The following is a 7,252-nucleotide window of genomic DNA, read 5'->3' as shown; positions in this document are numbered from 1 at the left end:
TCCTCTGGCAGTCCAGGGGGCAAGGGAGAAATTTTCTGTAAAAAGGTACTTCTTAAATCATTACTAAAATTTATTTCCAAAAACACACGTATCCACCCACTTTGGTTTTCAGTGGATGTAAACTCACCGTGAAATAGATTCTGGCAGAAGTAAATGAACTACAATTATAGACACACATTACTATACCAGAGGAAAGAAATTGCTTATGGTCACAAGGATATTTATTAATTTATATATTTTTTGGATTTGGGGTCAGGCTTGGCTATGCTTGGCTTACTTCTGACTATGTTCAGAGACCCTGGGAGGGCTGGGGTGTATATGCAGAACCTGGGGTTGAACCTAGGTTGAGTACCTGCAAGGTAAGCAGCTTAACCCTTGTACTGTATGTCTGACCCCAACATAGATGTTTATGTGAAACACAGACGCATGCTCGCGCGCGCGCACACACACACACACACACACACACACATTTCTCAATACAAATGCCTAGGTTTCTCGTTTTTGGAGCACGTGTTGCTTACCAAAGACTGTCCCCCTGACATTTTCCACACCTCATTCTTAGAGTCAGAATGGTTTGCTTCAGAATCATCTGAATTATTTATTTGCTTTTCATCTACTCTTGTTTATATCCAATACAGAGATTGGTGTCTGTGCCCTAAAAATGTATTTATTGAATTAGTTTTCTTATTCACTGATTTCCATCTCTTGTGTTTGAATCTTAGCACATAAATTCAGTTTTGAATGGCATTATTGGGGGTGAACTTCCCAGTCAATGTTTAAGGGGCCTAAGGACTACTCCAGTGATACTGGGCAACTGCATCAGAGGATTCAGTACTAGGGCTGGATGATGTAACTGCTCAGATCCTTTGGTACAAGACAGCTACCTGGGCTAATTTAGTAATTCTGTGTTTTGGGGTTGGGTCCTATTTAGTAATTGAACTGGTAATTGAATTTGGGTCCTTGAATATGCAAGGCATATAGTTTTAACCTCAGCTATCTCTCAGATCCTGAGTAGCACTTTACTTAATTTCCTTCCTTCCCTCCTTCCTTCCTTCCTTCCTTCCTTCCTTCCTTCCTTCCTTCCTTCCTTCCTTCCTTCCTTCCTTCCTTCCTTCCTTCCTTCCTTCCTTCCTTCCTCCCTTCCTTCCTCCCTCCCTCCCTCCCTCCCTCCCTCCCTCCTTCCTTCCTTCCTTCCTTCCTTCCTTCCTTCCTTCCTTCCTTCCTTCCTTCCTTCCTTCCTTCCTTCCTTCCTTCCTTCCTTCCTTCCTTCCTTCCTTCCTTCCTCTCTCTCTCTCTCTCTCTCTTTCTTTCTTTCTTTCTTTCTTTCTTTCTTTCTTTCTTTCTTTCTTTCTTTCTTTCTTTCTTTCTTTCTTTCTTTCTTTCTTTCTTTCTTTCTTTCTTTCTTTCTTTCTTTTTCGGTCACACTCGATGATGCACAGGGGTTGCTCCTGGCTTTGCATTCAGAAATTACTCCTGGTGGTGCTCAGGAGACCATATGGGATGCTGGGAATTGAACCTGGGCCTGCCACATGCAAGGCAACTGCCCTACCTGCTGTATTATTGCTCCAGTCCCTTCCTTGCTTTTTTGGTTTGGAGCTAAAGCTGGCAGTGCTCAGGGACTACTCCCAGCTTGATGCTTGTGGGTCACTTGTGGCATTCAGGGACTCTGAAGAGTTGGGGATCTATCCAGGGCCTCTGACATGCAAAGAATACACTGCACTTTGGGAACTATTTCTCTGGCCCTGAATAATGTTATAAACCAGCATGGCATTAGCTCTGGTACTTACCTGCGGTGGAGGAGAGATGATTAGATTTTAGTCTCTGCTGGGACCTCTTTGCAAGGACTTGCCCTTTGGTCCTCTATCATGAGGCTACCTTTGGGTGAATGATAACCATTTCCTGATGACTGCCTTAGGGAGGGGTCTCCTGCTTTCCAGCGGATTCTCACTACTTTAAGTTCCTCATCCTAGGAAAAAGAAACTTACTTTCTCAGTCTTGTGCTTGCCTCAAAGACACTTGTTTCTCTACAATGATGTTGCATAGCATTTGCTGAGTTAAGGCGTTTGAAAGCAGCTGCTAGAGAAGGAAATTTTCTAAAATGCCATTTTTGCTTTCCTCTCTGCAGTGAACCTCCTCTAGGCAAAAGGCAGATAGCTTCCTTTTGATGGTGATTTATTGTTATTTAATCTGATTTGCAAAGGCCTTGTTGATAGCACATATAAAGGGAGCTTGGACTACTACTAGTATTTTCAGAAACTAGGAATAAATGTCTATAAGTAGATGAGTGGGTAAAATATGTGACATCCTATGATATAGATAGAATGGTCATTAAAGAAAATAATGGATTACTGATAGATGCTGAAATATGAGTAATAATGAATTCTCATTAATTTAAATAAGAATTAATATTGAAAATCCTATGCTAAATTAGAGTTCAGTCATAAGATCTTAAGTTGTATGGTTATATTTAAATAAAATGTCCAGAATACATGATCCATAGAGACAGAGAGTAGACTAATAGTTACCCAGGGCAGAGGGGATTGGTGTGAGTACTGAAAGGCAGTGTCTCTTTGGGAAGATTTTAAAAGTTCCCAAATGGATAATGGTGCTTATCTCATAATTTGTTAAGCATAACAGAATATTGAAGTTTTGTATGTTAAATATATGAATTATAAAGTATGCCTATCAATAGCAGCTGTTTAAAAAGGTGTTAGAGGTCTGGAGAGACAGAATATGCCTTCTTTGTGACTGTTCAATCCCTGGCATCGTACTATCATTACCAGAACATACCTGGACATTACCAGGTGCAGTCATGGGTTACCAGCCAACTCAGCACCGCAAGTTGTGGCCCTGGAGATCCCCAAACACACCCAGATTGATGTAGAAAATCCCCAGCACTACAGGGCCCAAGAAAACCACATCCTCAGTATTTGAATTAAACCCTAGCCAATGGGCAGAGAATCGCTGGGCATCCTGAGTACCACTAGGGAGGGCCTCTCTACCACCGCCAACCCACCCCCCAAAAGAAAAAGATACTAGGCTATAATGCCTATGCACTTTCATAGAAGGATTGAACATTATCATTTGATCACAGTTTTTATTAATGTTATTGCTTCATTTGTCACAAATTCCTGATAACTGGCCAATCTTCTAAGCACATCACTTTTCTTTGTTAGAAAAAAAAAATCTTTTCTCCAAGTATCTCTCAGAATAATTGAGTCACTATCTTTCTAGGATTTTGAAGGAAGGGAGGAAGTAAGTTTTTTTCAACTTAATACCCTTTAGGGCATTTCTATAAAGTCAACTCTAATTTGCTAAAGTTGTGTAACTTCGATGATATCAAGATCATGACTCTATAAAACCTGTAGTTGGCATGGATCCTAGAAATGGTCAAAATGAGGGTTTTGAAAACATGTTCCATAACACATTTGCTCTAGCTCGAGCTCAAAACCTAGAGCTTCTGTACAAGGGGCAACTGTTTCCTGGGCAACCATGGGGAACACTGGGTGAGTTCTACATTGGGGAAAGAGGGATTCCACCTCAGCCTTAAGCACGTCAGCTCTGCTTTCAATTTATGTATCCACCCATTGGGGTTTAGCAAGATTTAATTTTAAGATTAAAATTTAATTTTAACAACAAACAGATGTTTAAGCCTCTTCCTAAAATCCTAAAATCCTAAAGACCTAAAATCCGCAGAATAGTTTGGTGCAGAAGAATCTAGAATCATAAACTCTGAAGGATAAGAGATGGAAGTTAGAGTCACTTAATTGTTACTTTGTAGGTTAGTTTTTATTTTTTCTTTTATTCTTTGACGCAAGATAGTTTTTACTGAAACTTATTTACAAAGGCTTCAGGGGAAGGTGAGGGAGAAGTATGTGTTCAAGAGAGAACATGGCTTCTCCAAAGTGGAAAGTGAGAAAGCAAACATACATAGAGATGAGTAAGCGAAGATACACCGAATGGAATAAGCAAGCAACGTTCATGTATAAGGGAAAACATGGGTTTGAAGAACAAATCCAGAGTGGAAAGAGCAAGCAAGCAAAGATAAACAGCGACAAGCAAGGACATTTGTGTGCCAGGGAGAACACAAGCTTGAAGAACAAGCCACTCTGCAGGGTTTTTTAGTAGTCAAACTTGGCCATTCAGTTATTAAAACATGACTTATTTGTTCAGATTTATGCACTCTATATATAATATTCAATAACTAATTTGCAAGTAGGCCTTTCAACAGCTTTTGGGGAGCCAGGAGCCATTGCCAGAGATACTCTGCCTAGATGTGCAGCTTTACAATTCAGTACTAGGACCCATGTTGATGTTGATGATTGGGCCCAATGGTCAATTGGCCATTGGGCCATCAAGGTCCACCAAGAGATACTCGGTGTACCTGGTGTGCTTAGAATACCAAGGTTCTGAGCATTGAAATTATGACCTAGCACATGTAAAACATATGGTTCAGCTCTTTAAGCCATCTCCTTTGCCTACAAAAATTTCTCGATTTATTAAAAAAATCCCCTTTGTAAAAACTATACAAGCTTTCATTCTACAGAGTAAATATATGGCCAGAGGTATAATGAAAATTGCATATATCATAAATTCATTGTATTTTCATTTTGTTTGTTTATGGCACACACCCAGTGTTTCTCAGGGCTTACTCCTAGCTCTGTGCTCAGGAATCACTCCTGGCAGGTTTAGAGTGACCATTATGGGATGCCAGGATCCAACGAAGGTCAGCTGCATGTAAAGTAAGCACCTTGTCCACTATATTATCTTTCTGGCTCTGCATTGCATTTTATGTGCATTTACATGTGCACAGTTCAATTGAGATTTTTAAGGTAAAAATCCAGATGAATCAATATTCAATCACTTTGTAATTATTTCTATTTGTTTCTTGTGAAAATGTACTTAATGGAAAACTTACTGCTTTGATCCTTTTAAGGGATATCAATTGATTTTCTTAGGATTCTGATTATTAACTTTTTTTTAGCTTTACAGAAATTTTGCATGCGGCCCACCTGGGTTCGATTACTCTGTCCCTCTTGGAGAGCCTGGCAAACTACCAAGAGTATCTCGCTCACAGCAAAGCCTGGTAAGCTACCCGTGGCAGATTTGATATGCCAAAAACAGTAACAAGTCTCACAATGGAGATATTACTGGTGCCCGCTCGAGCAAATCGATGAGCAACCGGGATGACAGTGACAGTGACAGATACAGGAATTTTGATTTTTAGAAATCATAAAGGACAGGTCACTCATTTTCATTTATTTTTCAGATAATAAAGCAATACCAAAAGGCCATAAAACTGAATCAAGACCACACAACACAGAGGGTGGAACCAAACCTTCTGTGTCTCAGTCAGAGTATCAGCAGATCCTATATCTCTAACCAACTAGGCCCCCATTTAAAAACAAACACCAGCCACCAGATGTTTTGGCAAACTTGACTTATTCTGAGTTTCAGCAGATCAATAGTGAGGTTAGGGAATCTGCAGTTTAGAATAGCTCACCAGACAGCTATGGTGCACTTTTAGATTTTGAAACGGTTATTAAGAAATGCACTCTGGAGCAAATCTCAGGCCAAGTTTGGGGTTGAAACTTAAAAAAGACATGAAATAAATGACTTCCCTAATTTTCATGAAGAGACAAAAGCATCGTTTATATTGTTTGGTTGAAATTCAACCCAAATACTCAAATTTGATGATCAAGAAAAGTGCTTGAATAGAATCATTGGGGTATAAAAAGAGGATACATATGTGTTGATTATAAGCTTTTTTTTTCTGTGCATATCCAAGAACTCAGCATTAAAAATGCTCATAAAGTAAATTTTCAAAAACATTGTATTTGTGTGCAAATAGTACTGTTCAGAACAGTATCTGTGGTCCACTAACACTGTAAGGTCATCAATTTTCTCTGCATTTCACATCATGGATCTAAGCAGCTAATATACGTATCTTGACCCCTTCCTTCACCTTCCTTTCTTTTGACAGTTCTTGATGCAAAGAATCCCCAGGCAGAGGGAGTGCTCTGTTTTGACCCAATCAACCTAATCCTAAGTGTTTATGACAGGTCTTAGTCAGATCACATTTATCCAGCATACAGGTCTGAGATGATACATCTTGCCACCAACTCTAGGTTGAATTATATTTCACTGTTGTTCATTTGATTTCTGACCAGAGCCAAATATTATCAATTGCCACTGCTGCAAATGATCACTATTAATTCCACACAGTATCTCAAAATGTAGAGAAAATTGGAAGATATCTGTGAAAATGGGTGATCCTTACAACAATTGGAAAAATAAGTAAATTTGTGAGAGATTTTTTTTTAATTTAATTGAATCACTGTGAGATAGTTACAAGCTTTCATGTTTGAGTTATAATCAGACAATGATCAAACATCTATCCCTCCACCAGTGCACATGCCCCACCACCAATATCCCCAGTATACCCCCCCTTTCCACCTTCCCCCTGCCTCCATGGCACACAATATTCCCCATACTTTCTCTCTACTTTTGGGTATTATGATTTGCAAAAATATGGAATGCTTCACAAATTTGCGTGCCATCCTTGCGCAGGGGCCATGCTAATTTTCTCTGTATCGTTCCAATTTTAGCATATGTGCTGCTGAAGCGAGCACCGTGAGAGATTTTTAAAAGGAAATGTGAAGTGAATTTGTGAGTTATCTTAGTTCATTTGGGTGGTCATTAAACATTGTCATAAACTGGTTACTTATAAAAAAGAGAAATTTATTGCTCATAGTTCTGGAACCTGAAATTCTGAGTTCAGGATGCTAATATGGTTAGAGTAAAGCTCTCTTTGAAAATTTAGACTTTCTCATTGTATTGTCAAATGGTAAAAGGAACAGAGAAGCCCTTATGAGGACACGGAACCCATTGGTAAGGGCCCTGCCCTCAAGACTTGTTCACTCCCAAATCTAAACCAAATCTACACTTGTAATTTTGGATTTAAAAAAACAACAACAACAAATGCTCTGTGTGTGTATGTCTGTCTCTTTGTCTGTTTGTCTGTCTGTATGTATGTCTGTCTGACCAAACATTCAGTATGTAGTAGGAGTGCTGAGGTTTAAAAATATGTATTTATCAGTTAACCCAAATTGATGAGTTTACTGATATGAATAACTTCAATTGCTAAAGGAATATATAAATACTCACACAACACAGAGGGTGGAACCAAACATTCTGTGTCTCAGTCAGAGTATGAGCAGATCCTATATCTCTAACCAAGTAGGCCCTCATT

General features: G+C 39.2%; 1 non-coding gene across 1 annotated transcript; it reads right to left on the bottom strand.

Annotated features, from left to right (window-relative positions):
• Window positions 1-6,525: 6,525 nt before the first annotated feature.
• Window positions 6,526-6,632, bottom strand: LOC129405228 (U6 spliceosomal RNA). Its single transcript, XR_008630411.1, has one exon. It is a non-coding gene; the product is annotated as a U6 spliceosomal RNA (small nuclear RNA).
• Between the last annotated feature and the right edge of the window lie 620 nt (window positions 6,633-7,252).

Source organism: Sorex araneus, chromosome 5 (genome assembly GCF_027595985.1).
Source record: "Sorex araneus isolate mSorAra2 chromosome 5, mSorAra2.pri, whole genome shotgun sequence".
NCBI classification, from domain to species: Eukaryota; Metazoa; Chordata; class Mammalia; order Eulipotyphla; family Soricidae; genus Sorex; species Sorex araneus.
The sequence above is the reverse complement of the archived record's forward strand: the minus strand, read 5'-3'. Positions and strand labels throughout refer to the sequence as shown.